A 16,941-nucleotide genomic window follows, 5' to 3' on the forward strand; every position below is an offset into this window, starting at 1 on the left:
CCATAGGTTAATTTAGAAAATAATCCCCGTAGGTGAACAATGATCGCCATTGTGCCCCCATTGTAACACTGAGATACCCTTCAGGGTTATAGCTCAAAGTGGAAGTGTTGTGAACATGGAGAGTTATCACTGCGCTCGGCTTATTGCTTTTCTTTGCTAAAGCAATATTAAACGTGCATTCCTCTTGGAAGAAATTCTTCTGGCTTGACACTCATCTCTATTATGTGCAATAGCTATTGCTGAGGAATTAAGATTAATTCTGAGTTCATGCGAACTCCCCAGTTTCTGAATGACCTCTTTTGCCTGAGTGGGGCATTTCCATTGGAGGAAGGACATGGGAGTTCTTCCGGTTTCTGCACTGTGCTTATTCTGTTCTGTCTGGGTTATGTTTTAGTAAATATCATACACATACATCCTCCACTGTTCCAATGCAAAAGCACAGGTTGTCTCCTTCTGTGTTGCTGATTTTCGGGATGATATCACTGCTGTATGTATAGCTGTCTGTACTACTATTCTGCTTTCTTGTGACATGCTTAATGCAGCCCCTGGGAGGGGAGAAGAAAGGAGAGGCTAGGTTGAGGGTGAAGTTCAAGAATCCAGTCAAGAAGGGGGGCTGCTTGAGGTAAGCATTACAAATAAAGATAATGGGTCGTCTTTGTGGGGCTGTTTGTGTAGTGAGATTAACTCTGATTTACCAGAGAGAAAGTTGCAGATCCATTTTAGTGTTGTGCCGTGGGTGTATCAAGCAAGTAGTTGGTGTCAAAAGATGTTGACCAATCTAAAATTATGAGAACTTTGGCTCAACCGGAGTCAATTTCTTTTCTGAGGTCCTCCGAGGTTGAGATTCAGATCCCAGACGGCCTCTGATGCCACCTTGTGGGTTGCGTAGAAGGGCTGAGAAATCCATACAGACCTGGAGCTTGGCACACACTGATCTCTCTAGCAATGCAGCCTAAAACGAGAGGTCTGTGGTAGATGTCACTACTTTTGGGTGTAAAGGATATGTTTTTTTATTTTTTTTATTTCAAATCTTTTTTATTGATAAAGAAATAGAGAAATGACAAAGACATACAATAAATGACAATAAATGACATGTGCAATCCCCGAACAAACAGACCCATAGGACCTGGGAACTGGCAAATCTATAGAGGAGTCGCCTTCAACACAGACATATATGAAGTCATATTCCTCATACACATAGTAATAAGATCCGTAAGTCAGGACTATAATTCTGACCCTCACGTCCGAGTAACATGGACGAACTTGTAGCAAATGAAGTGAAATTAAATTAAATGAAACTAAGATATGTCATGAAACCAAGTTCAGCCCCCAAACTCCGATTGCGCTATGGTGAGTGAGCACCATGACTGCCAATGCCTTATTTCATGTGTGTTACCTTTTCGAATCCGCCACGCCCCTTACTCTATAGCCTAACAGCCATAATTCCGCCTCTTCCGTTCAGGGCGGGTCAAATGAGAACGAAGATCTGTCCAGGGATTTCCAGAGCCTCCTATTGGGAGCGCGCCACGGGAATGAGTGTAGAGCTGGGTTGTCAGCTCCTCTTAGAAACGAGAGCCATTCCTGCCAAACCCTGAATGAGACCTCAGAGGCGCTTTTCCATTTACATAGTACCACCTTGCAAGCTAGAGTAAGCAAAATATCCAACAACTGACGATCATTGTCATTATGAAGCTCCTGATCCAGCACCCCCAATAGAACATAGACAAACTCTCTTTTAGATTTGATCTTGAAAATATGATCTATGCAATCAAACACTTTCCCCCAGAATAGTCCCAGCGCAGAGCACCCAAAGAGCATATGAGCTAAGTCTCCCACCGCTGAATCACAGTTCCAACATAGGGGGCTATCCCTCAGATGGAGTCTATGGAGTTTTTCTGGCGTCCAGTATGTCCTATTAATGAGCATGTATTTGGTTTGGGCTAGAATCGGAGAGATCTTATTCGTTAGGGCAGCAGCATGTATCAAAACCCAGTCAAATACTAAATCGGTAGAGTTAGGCTCAGATTCCCACTTGGATTCTTTTTTCTTGTACGCCTTCCTTGGGGCAGGGAGAAGCAACTTATAAATTTTAGAGACAAAGTGACCCGACTTCATAAGCCGTGGAACCTGGGTCTTAAGCCAAGGTTTCGCTCGAGTTGAGGGAGCGAGTAGACAGAATGACCTTGAGTTTCAAAAAGTCATAGAAATCCATTGGTGACAGATTGTGGCTGGCCTGGAGCGAGGAGAACGGCAATGGATGCCCCCCCTCAAATAAGTCTTTCACCAGGTTAATGCCTTTCTTAGACCAACCCCTCCACTGCAGAGGTTTCCCTTCCAGCTTAAGCGATGGATTATACCATAAAGATACCATAGTAGACTTTCTCCACAGCAAACCAACTTTATGAGTTTGATCTAGTCTCAGAAGTGCTCTTCTAGTGTTTAGTAGGATGTATTTGGAGTGGGGGAGATGGGATAGATCCATTGAGAGTAATGCTATTAGAGGGGCATTACCAATCAGAGATTTTTCAATCGCAATCCACAGCGGAGTGTAGTCCGCGTCCTCATTCAACCACTGTGCCCCTTGTTTACATAGAAAGGCCGTCTGATAGTTCCTGAAGCTAGGGAGACCCAAGCCGCCTTTTCCTTTTGATAGCTGTAGCTTCTTCATAGATATCCTGGGTTTCTTCCCCTGCCACAAGAACCCACCAAATAGCCCATCCACCTTTGTCAAGAAGGCCTCCGAGAATGTCATTGGCAACATACTCGCCAGATAATTTACCAATGGGGTCACCATCATTTTTAAGGTTTCCGCCCTGCCCCACAATGAAAGGAATTTCGGGGACCATCCCTCTAGTAATTTAGATATTTTCTTCAGAGTCAAGCTTTCGTTAACCCCCAAAGTTGTGATTAGATCTTTATCAAATTCCAGCCCCAAATATTTAAAGCAGCCTGGCTGCCACGTCAAGCCAGAGTCCCCCATAATCTCTCTATTACCCAAATTATTCAACAATTTAACCTCTGTTTTATCTTTATTCAACTTGTATCCCGACACCCTGGAGAAATCATCAATGGCAGACATGAGGGCCGGTATAGCCTCTTCCGCTCTCTCTGATACTATTAGGACATCATCCGCATATGCTGTCAACCTAATTATACAATCTTCAAATGGGATTCCAGCAATACCATCATTATTTCTCAAGTGATAGAGAAATGGCTCAATGGCCAGTAAAAACAGTGAGGGTGAGAGAGGACATCCCTGTCTGGTGCCTTGGTGCAATTGAAACGCGGAGGAAAATGAGCCGCCAGCTCTAACTCTCGCAGAGGGACAAGAATATAGAGACATCACCATCTTTATAAAAGAGTGACCCAGGTTGAACTTATTTAGGACTGCATTCAAATAGTTCCAGTCGACTCTGTCGAATGCCTTTTCGGCGTCAAGTGTGATTGCAACAGTAGGGGTAGATAACAGTTTTGCTCTTTCGAGTACATGCGCCAGTATTCTGGTATTATCACTAGACAGTCTAAGCTTTAAAAAACCCGCCTGTGAAGCATGTATCAGTTTGGGCAGGACCTTTTGAAGCCGGTTAGCCAGAATGATGGCTAGAAGCTTACAGTCAAGATTAATGAGTGAGATAGGCCTATAATTCTTTGGTAGCGCTGGATCTTTCCCTTCTTTTGGCAGCACCGCAATAATGGCTTCCGACAACGTACCTTTCACCTCCCCTATAGTACTGATTTCTTGGAATAAGTGTAAGAGTGGTTGCGATAAAAGTGGGGAAAAGCCCTTATAGAATCTAGCAGTGAACCCGTCCGGTCCGGGTGCCTTACCGCATTTTAACGACTTAATGACCATCTCGACTTCCTGGAGTGTGATGGGACCGTTGAGGTCATCACGATCCATAGCGGAGAGAGAGGGAAGATTGAAGTCATCCAAATAACCCTCAATTTTGGAGTCGACTACCTCTGTATTCTTGGCATAAAGTTGCTCATAAAATTGTTTGAATACCTCCGCTATGTTGACCGGGTCCGAGTGTGCTGTTCCCCCCTGATCTTTGATGGAATTTATCGTATTCTTCTGTATTTTAAATTTGAGGTATGCAGCGAGGCTCTTCCCTGCCTTGTTGGATGCACAGAGTTTGAATTGTTTCCTCTTAGTTAACCAAATCCCCGCTCTTTCACTTACTATTTTGTTATATTCATACTTCTTATTTGCTAGTTTATTCCTTGTTTCTTCCTTCCTATCAGACAAGTGTTTCTTCTCTAGCGCGGCAATTTCTCTTTCTAAAGTCTCCAGAGCTTTATTGTGGTTCTTGTTTATGGCAGATTTTATTTTAATAACGACCCCTCTTATCGTACTCTTTAGCGCCTCCCAACGAATCAAATCAGTAGTGTCTCCCCTACCGTTATGCTCTAAGTACTCCCTAATCGCGGTCTTGATCGCTACCCTATGTTGTTCTTTTTCAATGACCTCATTAAACCTCCAGATTGATTGTTGAGTAGAAGATTTGACGTTGGAGATGGATAGGGAAATACATGAGGGATCGGATAAAACCCTTGGTTCTATAGATGTTCCTTCCATTCTGGGAATGCCATTCTTTGTTATAAATAAATAGTCAATCCTGGAGAATGAATCATGTGGAGGAGAATAAAACGTATATTCCCTCCCATCAGGGTTCTGCAACCTCCATGTGTCTACCAAATGGAATCGAGTACACAGATTAGTGAAGGCCTTATGAGATCTATTGCTACGAAAGGAGCATCTGCAATCCCTGTCCAATACTGGATCAAATGGTAGATTAAAGTCTCCTGCCAGAATGTGTATGGCCGAATCAGGGATAGTCTCTAGTTGCTTGGACAGATCAGACCAAAAGGTAAGGTCGCATGTATTAGGGGCATAGACATTCGTCACATAGAATTCAGTGTCATCTTTAGTCAGCTTGGTCGTAACCCACCGCCCTTTGGAGTCCGAGTCGGAGGAGAGCAAATCTACGTTAGATTTTTTTGCAATCAATGTCAGGACCCCATTTTTCTTTCCTATCGCCTCTGACCCTGCGACCTCAACAAAGAATTTATTCCTGAGAGTATGAAATTGTGAGGCCTCAAGTTTAGATTCCTGCAACAATACAATATCACCTTTTTGCCTACGTAAATACTCCAGGACCTTCTGACGCTTAACCGGCTGATTGAGACCCTTGACGTTGAGAGAGAGTATTTTCAAGTTATTCACTCCTGTTACACCTACAGGAGTGTCAATTGTGGATAATGACATAGTCAATCAAGAGCTAACATGGTGAATTGTTAATAGACTACACTTAAATGTATTTACTTGGACCTCCCTCATTCTCTCCCAGAACACCCCAACTCTCACAGCACTGGCATGAAGGTAAAAGTACAATCGGCATAGGCATTGACAGGAGAATGATGTTAGACCTGGTGTGCATTGGAACTTGACATAAACACTATCAGGATCGTGACAGTACAATCGGCATAGGCAGTGGCAGCGGAAAGAGTGTGGACCTGGTATGCATTGGAACATGGCATAAACACTAGCAGGGGCGCAGCAGTGCAATCGGCATAGGCATTGGCAGTAAAATGATGTTGGACCTGGTATGCATTGGAACATGACATAAACAACGACATAAAGGAAAATTAACACAGAGAGCAAACACGTACCCCACCCTATCTCCTTCTCCCATCCTCCCACCTCCCCTTCTCCCTCCCAATCACCCTCCCCACCCCTCCACCCCGAGATAAGCTAGTAGGCATGGTGACACGGAAAAAATAGTGTCCCTCCCATGGCCTCAATTCGTATTCGTATTGGCAATTCGGGAATTAACCCAACATATAGAACAGCACAAACTTGTGCGCCAATTAGGCAACAGAACCTGTCCAGGTAACAACTAACTTATACAGATAGAGCTGCCCTGGGTCACCTCCCAGTAGGGTTATCAACATTAATTACCCATCCTCACTGACCTTAACCTGCTTTAACAAAAGGCACAGCCGAGTAGGCCTCCCCTCTATCCATCTTTCCTCAAACAATTCAATACCATACGATGCAAGATCCCCTTACATGCTTGCATTAGATGTATACATTAAATGCACCTCCCTACTTCTTTGACTGGTTGGGAACCGCTAATGCAGACCAATAAACGATTAGTAGTTAGTAACGATTCATGACTAGTAATCAACACTCGAACAAGGCACAAGCCACCCAAGAGCACAGAAGATAAGACTTGTGTCCCCCTCTACTCCATGAACAGAGCCCAACATTGCAGCAATACAGCAGTACATCAGGACCCAACATTGTATGACCTCAAATGACACAACGGCATAATAATCTGCTACGGAAACAAAGAATCCTGCTTAGAGGAGGAAGTAGAGGCCGCCGATGAAGTATCCATGTGTAGCTCCTCGCCTCCTACCAGACATTGCCTGAGTTTTAACGGATCTGTGAAGACCTGCGGAGAACCCTTGATAAAGACACGGAACTTTGCCGGACCCACAAAACCAAATTGGTGGCCCAGCGACTTCAACTGTGGTCGCAAAGCAAGAAAGGCTTTCCTCGTGTCGACAGTTTCTTTACTGTAATCCTGTGATATGTACACTTTACTAGATTTCCAGAGAACATGGTTATTTTTGCGCACAAATGTTAGTATTTGTTCCACATGTTGGTAATGCAATGGTTTACATACAATAGGTCGCGGTCCCTTCTGTCCCGGCATGATCCTGCCCGGAACCCTATGAGCTCTATCAAATTCCAGTGGGTGATGAAAGTTAAGATTGGTTGCCTGCGAAAACCATGCCTCCAGAAATGGGACACAGGACCCGTATGTCTCTTCTGACCCCTCCGGTATCCCAAAGATGCGTAGGTTCCCCCTCCGATTTCTGTCCTCCAATTCCGACAACTTCCTTGACATCTGCTCTGTGGAAATATGTAGGTGTTTCAGGGAGCTACAGGTTTTGGTCTCTGAATCCTCGAGGCGACTGATTCTCGACTCCGACTCCGTCAATCTGGCATTAGTGTCTCGGATGTCTTTACGGATGGCTACAATTTCTTCTTTTGTAGAATTCGCAATCTCTCTCACCTCCTCTAGTTTATTTAGTATTATGTCCATCGTGTCGGTTACATCCTTTTTACCTTTGACAGGTGAGATCGGATTAGGTGGTTCAGCTTTAAGTCTTTTCAGGTTCTTTGTTTCTTTGTCCCCCATCTTGTGATCGCTCGTAGAAGCTGCTAATCTCAATTACAAAGCCCGAAGATATTCACCTCGGCAAGGATCCTTCTATTTGGTTTCTCTCCTGGAGGTGGTGTGGTTAGGGATCCAAAACCGTAGAGCATACATCAGCGCCCCACCTGAGGCCAGCACAACGCGCAGGTGGAGCGGCAAATCCGAGACACCCACGCCTCCTCTCAGTTTTCTGCTTTCATGTACTGCTCGGATCCCCTGTGCTGCAAACGCTGACATTAGCTGCACAGCCGGTGCACGTGTAATCAGGGAGCCCCCTGCAGTATCAGCATTACGTTGTGCAGCACTTCTTGCCTTCAATAGTGCTCATTATGCCTTCATGCATAACGCCCGACATCCAGCCGCTGAGTACAGTGTCTCCAGATGAGCCTACTATCCTCCGCCAGCGCCGCCATTTCGTGAAGGAGCAGTCCCACGTAGCAGTCTAAATCTTATTTATACTCTTATACGCCATTTGCAGCATTACTTCACCCGTCGTGTACCACATAGGCAGTCCCGCGCTGACCTCCTCCTTAACACAGCCTTCCTCGCAGTCCCACGAACGCACAGGAGCCCCGGAGACCCTTTGCACCCGCCATTTTATGTCTTCCTTACATCGGTGAATCCCGGCCAGCCCAGTACATTGGTGGTGAAAGTTACATGCCACAAAGCGTTTCCCCTTTATATGCTCCAACGATGATCCCGCAGTGACCTTTTCCTCAATTAAGCCTCGTTTAAGCCGGCTCGCGCTCCGATGAACAAAACCGGGACCTCATAGACTCCCGTCGCCGCCATCTTGCATATCGGCGTTACCCAGCATGTCGGGGATGCACCACCTTATTTAGTCCTTCAAGGGTCCCACTCACTCTTGTTGTTGCGTCGGCGCAGTCCCTCCGACCCTCCAAGAAGACCCTCCGAGAAGGCAGCGGCAGCGTCAGCAGCCGCCCGGTGGCCAGCAGGGTCCTACGGTCGCATGTCTCGCTCGGGATCGGTCTCCAGGGCACTCGGCAAAAACTCACTGTCAGGGCTGCCTAGGCGTCTCAAAATCGACCCAGAGGCAGGCATTGACCTCCGGTCGCCAAATCAGTCATTTTCTGCAGTCATGGCTTGACTTTGACCTCCCAAATTGCTTCGTACTTCACAACCACGGGAGGAGCAGTGCGCTAAGCCGCCATCTTCCCTGGCGTCCAAACCACGCCCCGGGTGTAAAGGATATGTTGACGCTCATACAGAAGTTGCACTTAAATTATCCTAAGAAATAATAAATTTGGTGCATCCAAAGATTAAGGGAAGAGAACACCCTACTTCCCAAACTCAATCTGATGATTGAACACATTTTTTAACAACGGTCTTGGAGCATACAGACACTTCTACATTCAATCTTTACAAATTAGAAATTACAAAGAAAAAACAATAATCAGTTGGGCTCTTGTTATTCTCTTCCTTTTAATATCGTCAGGTCATCCAATCCCTTTTGCCAACGTGTTTCGCCGTGGTAGGGATAACCTACGGCTTCATCAGGGCTGGAAATAATATAAAACGCACATTTGTCATACTATTCTTAAGCACATCACAATAGTACCATTAGAGCCCACTACTTTGACAACCTTGTGCATACGAGCTATTTGTGCTTACACCGTGTGCAAATATTTTAACACATGCTAATCAAAAACGCAAATTCTTTCTAAATTGTGCATTATCTTAACTTTGTAAAGAGAACATATATATTGATTATTATTTTAAGCATCCAGTTCGCGTTCAGTTTCTTGGTTGATGCCCAAAAATTGTTATACATCCACATCACCCGTGTAAAGATTACATAACATAAAGTCACGGATTTTCGTATTCAGCGTTTTCGTAGGTTTTCTTCGATCGTCACCCACCACCATAAAGTTATGCTTCTTCCCAAATCCTAATGGGAAGAATAAGGACCAACCATGAATTATCTTATTCCATATCCCTTCAACAGAAACTTGCGTGTAAATTTAAACTATAAGCATATGAGCTTCCCATACCTTGGTCTTCCTAATCTTCTCAACCCGAGTGCAGGCAACCCACTTGCTTCCGGGTTCGCAGCAATGTAGTGTACTGATAAAAACTAAGAACGGACTAAACTTACTCTCCAATTATTTTTTAGCGCCATCTTTGAATGGTGCATTCAGTCATAAGTGCCCAGATTCAAAAGGGGACTCCCCTAGTCCTCAAATAATCAAAACGAGGTATTTTTAAACCAAAATAACCATTTATAATAGCGTTCTTTAGTACTTCTATATTAATCGCTAACAAAACTACTTTTAAATACAGCATCATCACTATTTATTCCATATAGCTTGACAATTTATTTACTACATCAATTCTGTTTCCTCCTCGTTGGTCTTTCTTAATATGTTCAATTCCAAAGAATTTAAAACTCTTACTAGATTGCTGAGCTGCGCAATTATGTACATGTTCTGCAATAGGATATCTTATGTCATTTTGTTTGATTGCTCTTACATGCTCACTGATACGTTCCTTTAACATTCGTATTGTGCTGCCAACATAGATTTTAGTACATTTACACTCAATCACATAAATAACATATTTTGTACTGCATGTTATGTTAGTTAGTATGTCATACACTTGTCCACTGTTACTCTGAAATTGCTTGTAGATATTTAGACCGCCAAAATTTCAATATCTATTTTTCCATCTCCTGCAAAATAAATCCATATATAAACCTATTGGTACTACCACCGTCATAGCTTTGCCAACAATAATCACTATTGTTAAATCAGCGCGGTAAATAATCCTACCGGATTTTCGTATTCAGCGTTTTCGTACGTTTTCTTCGATCGTCACCCGCCACCATAAAGTTATGCTTCTTCCCAAATCCTAATGGGAAGAATAAGGACCAACCATGAATTATCTTATTCCATATCCCTTCAAAAGAAACTCGCGTGTAAATTTAAACTATAAGCATATGAGCTTCCCATACCTTGGTCTTCCTAATCTTCTCAACCCGAGTGCAGGCAACCCACTTGCTTCCGGGTTCGCGGCAATGTAGTGTGCTGATAAAAACTAAGAACGGACTAAACTTACTCTCCAATTCTTTTCTAGCGCCATCTTTGAATGGTGCATTCAGTCATAAGTGCCCATATTCAAAAGGGGACTCCCCTAGTCCTCAAATAATCAAAACGAGGTATTTTTTAACCAAAATAACCATTTATAATAGCGTTCTTTAGTACTTCTATATTAATCGCTAACAAAACTACTTTTAAATACAGCATCATCACTATTTATTCCATATAGCTTGACATTTTATTTACTGCTATCAACATACAAAATAAAGTACAGAGAATTGATGTTGCGAAGACATGAGGCAAAGTGGATTATGCGTTTGAGGGCCATAGAGGACGGCTTGAATTTTGATCATGAGCTACAGTATTTCTTAGGTGATTAAATTAAAAATGGGCATAAGAGGAGGTAGAAATACCTAGCAAACCACCCTCGAACAAGGTATAATCTATGGGAGGTGCCGGAATAAAACAGAAGAATATTGACCATCACCCATTGGGAATTTTGAAGGGAGGAATAGAATATGAGGCTATTTGAGGTTTGAGGTATGATTCATGCAATTAATGTACTTTATTTTGTATGTTAATAGCAGTAAATAAAATGTCAAGCTATATGGAATAAATAGTGATGATGCTGTATTTAAAAGTAGTTTTGTTAGCGATTAATATAGAAGTACTAAAGAACGCTATTATAAATGGTTATTTTGGTTTAAAAATACCTCGTTTTGATTATTTGAGGACTAGGGGAGTCCTCTTTTGAATCTGGGCACTTATGACTGAATGCACCATTCAAAGATGGCACTAGAAAATAATTGGAGAGTAAGTTTAGTCCGTTCTTAGTTTTTATCAGCACACTACATTGCCGCGAACCCGGAAGCAAGTGGGTTGCCTGCACTCAGGTTGAGAAGATTAGGAAGACCAAGGTATGGGAAGCTCATATGCTTATAGTTTAAATTTACACGCGAGTTTCTTTTGAAGGGATATGGAATAAGATAATTCATGGTTGGTCCTTATTCTTCCCATTAGGATTTGGGAAGAAGCATAACTTTATGGTGGCGGGTGACGATCGAAGAAAACGTACGAAAACGCTGAATACGAAAATCCGGTAGGATTATTTACCGCGCTGATTTAACGATGGTGATTATTGTTGGCAAAGCTATGACGGTGGTAGTACCAATAGGTTTATATATGGATTTATTTTGCAAGAGATGGAAAAATAGATCTTGAAATTTTGGCGGTCTAAATATCTACATAGCAACTTTAAGCACAATAATTAAATCTACCTTGCTTCTAAAGGTAAGGGAGAGCGGTCTGTGATTTAACTAAAGGAAACAACATAAAATAACGAAGAATTGTAATAAATACAAAGCAAATCTTTTGATAAGGTATAACTAATGGAACGTTACATGATTAATTTAGATTTGGGACTCAGAAAAATGACGGATAATCTTTAAGGATTTTAAACGAATAAAAAGAATAAACAGAAAAGAAGTTCTTGTGGACAAATACCTATATTACGGTAGGCGTCATTGAAAAAAGTAAAATACTGTGACTAATGAACAAATCTAATGCATATCAGGACTCTTGCCTCATGAACCTTCGTTTATATTTTCTTTTGTTTGGTTTTAACAGAAACCCTTTTGAACTACTGCAAGGTATTTACGTCAAAAGACGTGACTTTATGTTATGTAATCTTTACACGGGTGATGTGGATGTATAACAATTTTTGGGCATCAACCAAGAAACTGAACGCGAACGGGATGCTTAAAATAATAATAATAATCTATATATATGTTCTCTTTACAAAGTTAAGATAATGCACAATTTAGAAAGAATTTGCGTTTTTGATTAGCATGTGTTAAAATATTTGGACACGGTGTAAGCACAAATAGCTCGTATGCACAAGGTTGTCAAAGTAGTGGGCTCTAATGGCACTATTGTGATGTGCTTAAGAATAGTATGACAAATGTGCGTTTTATATTATTTCCAGCCCTGATGAAGCCGTAGGTTATCCCTACCACGGCGAAACGCGTTGGCAAAAGGGATTGGATGACCTGACGATATTAAAAGGAAGAGAATAACAAGAGCCCAACTGATTATTGTTTTTTCTTTGTAATTTCTAATTTGTAAAGATTGAATGTAGAAGTGTCTGTGTGCTCCAAGAACGTTGTTAAATAGTCTGTGGTAGATGTGTTGTGGTTTAGGTCTAGAGGATCTAGTCCAGTGGTTTTCATGCTATTTTTTATTTTTTTTATTTAAATCCGATGTACTTTGCTATTTCCAAGGGAGATAATGAGCAATACTCAGAGGGCCACTGTTGTGGAGGGACGGAGAGTATTTAATAAAAGTAAAGATGGCAGAAAGGAGCGCAAACAGCCTTAACGCTGTGATGGAGTGTAAGTGACTGAGGGCCAGTTGTATGACCATTTAATTTTGCGAGTCTCTAATTATGATTTTTTGAGACTCGGAATTAGGGAGTCGCAAAATGAAATGTACTAATGTGTCTCAGACATATTTGGCGATTCCCAATGTGGTTGCAAATGACTTACCTCATTCATATTCATGAGGTCGGTCGCAATTTGTGACCCATTTGGAATGGCCTGTAATCACAGGGATGGTTGCCTGCTGGGGTCAGCAGACCACTATTTCTGTGATTGCTTTTTAAATAAAGCAATTTTTTTTATTGAAATCCATCCGTTGCATTTCAAACATAAAAATGAAATGCATCCTTTTCAGTTTTTTAAGAGTAGGCAGTGGTCTGTTGGACCACTGCCTGCTCTTAAAAATATTTGGTGCCCACAATCCCATAGGGGGAGGGGTCCATTGGGGACCTCTTCCCGTTTGCGAATGTGCTACCACCTCCTTCACAGAGTCGGTAAAATATGAACCACATTCCGGTCGCAAAACATTTATACATGCCCCGGGTGACTCACTATTAGGAAGAGACGCCCTGAGCACGCCCTTTCCTAATACCGACTAGCAAACCCTATTTTGTCAGTAATAGGTTATCAACTCGAAAAATGAGTTGGTACATGCTAGCAGCCATTTTAGTGGTCGCAAATGGCCAGATTCGCCCTATGCAACCACTAAAAATGGTTGAACATCTGGTCCTGAGTCTCTAGCACATGGAGTGGAGGGGGTAGGTGTGAGGAAAAGGAAGAAAACGTCTTTAATGCAGTTGGAAAACACTCTTCTCCAACACTCCTGGAGACATCCATCTACGGGAAGCAAAAGGGACAGTCAGGAAATGGGCAGAGACAGGGAGGCAAGAGAAAGAGCAGATGGACACTTGGAAATGGAGGGCAGAGACATGAGGAAATACCAACACTAACAAAGGACTTAATTATACAGGAAAGAGGCAGACCCTGGGAGGTTAAAAATGCAGAGGAAACCAGAGAGGGAGTAAGGCAGAGATGCAGACATTTCGAAGAGGAACGCGACCTGGTGAAGTACCGTGGAGCATGGAGAGAGACGTCTAAAGCAGATAGAGAAACTGGACCAACAACTGAGTGAGAGTCTGAGCAATCAACTGCAGAGGACAGAGACAAGTGGGGTGAGGACTGGCGGATGCCGCCGGCAATTACAAGATTACCCGCCACAGCTCCGGAGAGTTTCGGTAGACCGGATGAGTGACTGGAGACTTTAAAGCAGGACAAGGGCAGATGATATTGAATTGCAAGGTTTTCTTCCCTTTCGCTATATAAGCAATCCATAGTTGGTCCATAGAAGGGGGGTGTAACCAGAGAGAGAGATAGCGAAAGGGAGGAACCAACGATCCTCACTTCTAAAACATAGTGAACCTTCCCTGAACAGAAGGGAACGGGGAGAACAGGAACACTACCCAAATAAGGAGGAAATCCTAAACCAGGACTGAATACGGATATATGGACACCATTACTGCCACTCCAATTTGTTGCATGATTGCACAAGGGTGAATGGCTGAAGACAACTTGATCCATAAGAGAATTTTTGTGTTCATTACTTATACTTACCTGGGTATTCTGGTCTTTCCCCAACAGACAGAACAGAGACTTTTTTGCAAACTACCTAAATTTTTTTTTCCTTAGCTACTTTATTTGTTTCATGTAAAAGACATACATTAAAGCAGCCATTCAAAATTCTAATACACCTACAAAGGCATATTTCCGACCATCCCTCCACAGTCTGTTGTTGAATGGGGAGAATTTGGGTCACATTGTGTCTCAAAGTGTTTGTACTGATATGGCTGTGTTTTTGGCTAAGAGTAGGCTTTATAGTTTGTCACATAGATCTGGAGTGTGAATGGGAAGGGTTGGTGGTAGCTGAAGTGTGAGTGAACTCTGAGTTTGAAAAATGATTTTCTCTGGAAGTGTGTCCTTCTTGGTTCATGCATAAAATCATGGAGAGTGGTTTGCTCTGGGGTGTCGGTACTGCTTTGATTGTGATGGGTGACCAAAGGAAGGTCAAGCAAGGGATGTTAGTGTTCTGGGCCTCTGGTTTTCAGTAGGGACAAAGTTCTATTTGTGAGGTTGATGGTTCTGGGACCTTTACTGTGGGTACTGACAAGTACGTTTTCAAGTGTCCTGCAGGGTCACTGGTGTAGGAGAGTAGGATCTGCTTCTTATAGTTACCCCCACTTTTTGCTGATGTTTCCCTGTTTTCGACTTAGTCTGGGTGGAATCCTGCTATCCAGGACCCCAGCCTAACTGCTTTCTCTCTAAATGTATTACATGTACTTTAGGTACACTTCAGGTTGGATTCTGGGGTACCTTTATAAGTCCCTAGTATATGGTATACTATGTACCTAGGGCATAGGTACCCCAAAGGCCTCTCAGGGGCTGCAGCATGTATTATGCCGCCCCTGGGAGACCATTCAAAATGACACAACAGGTCTGCTACAGCAGCCTGTGTAAGGTGGTGCATGCACCCCTTACTTAGATATAGGTTCACTATATCTATCCATATCACTGCACATATAAATCTATCAGTCACCCCTATGGCAGGCCTTATCAATCCTGAAGGCAAGGTGCTGGGTTTTATGTGAGAGGGTGTAACTGCATGAGCAGAGCCCCTCTGCAGCCTTCGGAACCTCTATTCCGGGGTTGTTTGAGATGCAGTCTACCATATACTCTTAAGTGCATCATAACCTCGCGGTAAATGCTATCTTTAAAACGGCTGCATGGAATCATGTTGTGTTTGGTGTCAAACACCTTGGAATCATACCTCCACACCAGTTACTGTGGAGGTATGATTCCACCCTACTAGAGGGAGAAATATGACAGCACCGGTACACCTGGTACCAGCTTTACAAGCCCTGGCATCACAAAATGGATGCTGCCAGCCACAGACACGAGCCTGCCCTCCTGCTGCTTGACGAAACTCCGGCAGGGGACGGCTGGACAATAGGTTTCCTGTCACAGGGAGGTGTGACCACCTCCCAGACAGACTTTAGTGTATTGGGGCTGGGTGGGTGCTCTCTGAGAGTGCTTTGATATCTGCACTGGGGGCACATTTGGTGTCCCTGTGCATAGTCCAGCTCAAACCGGTTGCATAGGCTATCAGCCCCTGCTCTGGCGTGAAACTGGACAAAGGAAATGGGTGTAGCCACCCCTCTGTCCTGACCCTCCCATAGGTGTGTCCCCAGAGTTTGTCCCACCCCTTCCTTGGGTATAAAGTAGGAACCCCTGACTACAGGACTTTAGATTTACCTGGATGAAACTCTGCTACTGTAACCAAGTACTTCAACTATCTACACTACGTTGGATGACCGAAGACTCTCCCTTGGAGTAAAGGAGTTACTCCCCTGCAAGGCAGGCACCAAAGATGCATCTGACCAGTTTGCATCTACGCAGCTCCTGTGGGACTCCGAAGACTTTGCAACACAAGAGGTGGGTTCCTAAGCTACCCCTAGGCCGACCAGTGCTCTCAACAAACCAGAGACCTGCAGCCCTCGTGGGGACCGTGCAACCCGAACCCCTGGACACCGTGCACCTTTGCAGCAGCATATGCTTTTTGGCGATCCCTGAGGCTGTGCTTTGGGCTACTTGTAGTCCAGACCCCGAGCAGTGATTCCACTGAAGATTACTGTCCTACACTCCACGAGTGTTCCGTGGGTTGGTATTTTGTGATTCCTCTCGAGGTCCAATCGCGATCCCTGGTCCGTCGACCTGTGGGTCTTTCCTAATTGCTCCAGACTAGCCCTGACTCCCCATTGCTTGGGGAGTCCACAGGACCTTGCTGGTCCACACCGAAGCATCTTTTCTTTGACCGCATGGGTTGCAATTGCCAAGGCTTGATGGTCTCCAATCCGGACACTGAACCCCCAGCACTCGACATCCTTCATGGAACAGCTTGCCTGCAGACTTTGGTCATCGTCGACGTCTCCTGGTCCCCGTGGCTTCCGAGTCAATCAGTGGGCATTCGTCTATTGTGCCCCTGGTCACTGGCAAGTGACCCAGACTCTGTCCCTCTCTGCTTTCAGGTTCTTCTCAGCTTCGATCCAGGCTTGGGTCACACCAGACACTTTTCCTCTTCACGGCAGCAGCACTTTGCAGTATCACGCCATTGAAAATTACGAAGATTCCCGACACCATTTGACACCTATGCACCCGGCTTCCCTGGGTTAGGTAACACGAGTACTCCAGTGCTCACATGGGTGCTGGCCTTAGAACCTTCTAAGG

At 43.8% G+C, this 16,941-nt stretch overlaps 2 long non-coding RNA genes across 2 annotated transcripts in view; one reads left to right on the plus strand and one right to left on the minus strand.

The window, feature by feature from the left end:
* The window catches only part of LOC146871186 (uncharacterized), a 138,388-nt gene extending 128,071 nt beyond the window's left edge, over positions 1 to 10,317 (minus strand). Inside the window, exons 1-2 of the long non-coding RNA XR_014980729.1 lie at positions 10,204 to 10,317; positions 10,022 to 10,100 (exon numbers count right to left, since the gene is read on the minus strand). This is a non-coding gene — a long non-coding RNA (uncharacterized LOC146871186). The remainder of the gene's footprint in view (positions 1 to 10,021; positions 10,101 to 10,203) is intronic.
* An 829-nt stretch (positions 10,318 to 11,146) lies between these two features.
* The window catches only part of LOC146871187 (uncharacterized), a 156,241-nt gene continuing 150,446 nt past the window's right edge, over positions 11,147 to 16,941 (plus strand). Inside the window, exons 1-2 of the long non-coding RNA XR_014980730.1 lie at positions 11,147 to 11,205; positions 11,309 to 11,387. This is a non-coding gene — a long non-coding RNA (uncharacterized LOC146871187). The remainder of the gene's footprint in view (positions 11,206 to 11,308; positions 11,388 to 16,941) is intronic.

Source organism: Triturus cristatus, chromosome 1_1, assembly GCF_964204655.1.
Source record: "Triturus cristatus chromosome 1_1, aTriCri1.1, whole genome shotgun sequence".
Classification (NCBI taxonomy): domain Eukaryota; kingdom Metazoa; phylum Chordata; class Amphibia; order Caudata; family Salamandridae; genus Triturus; species Triturus cristatus.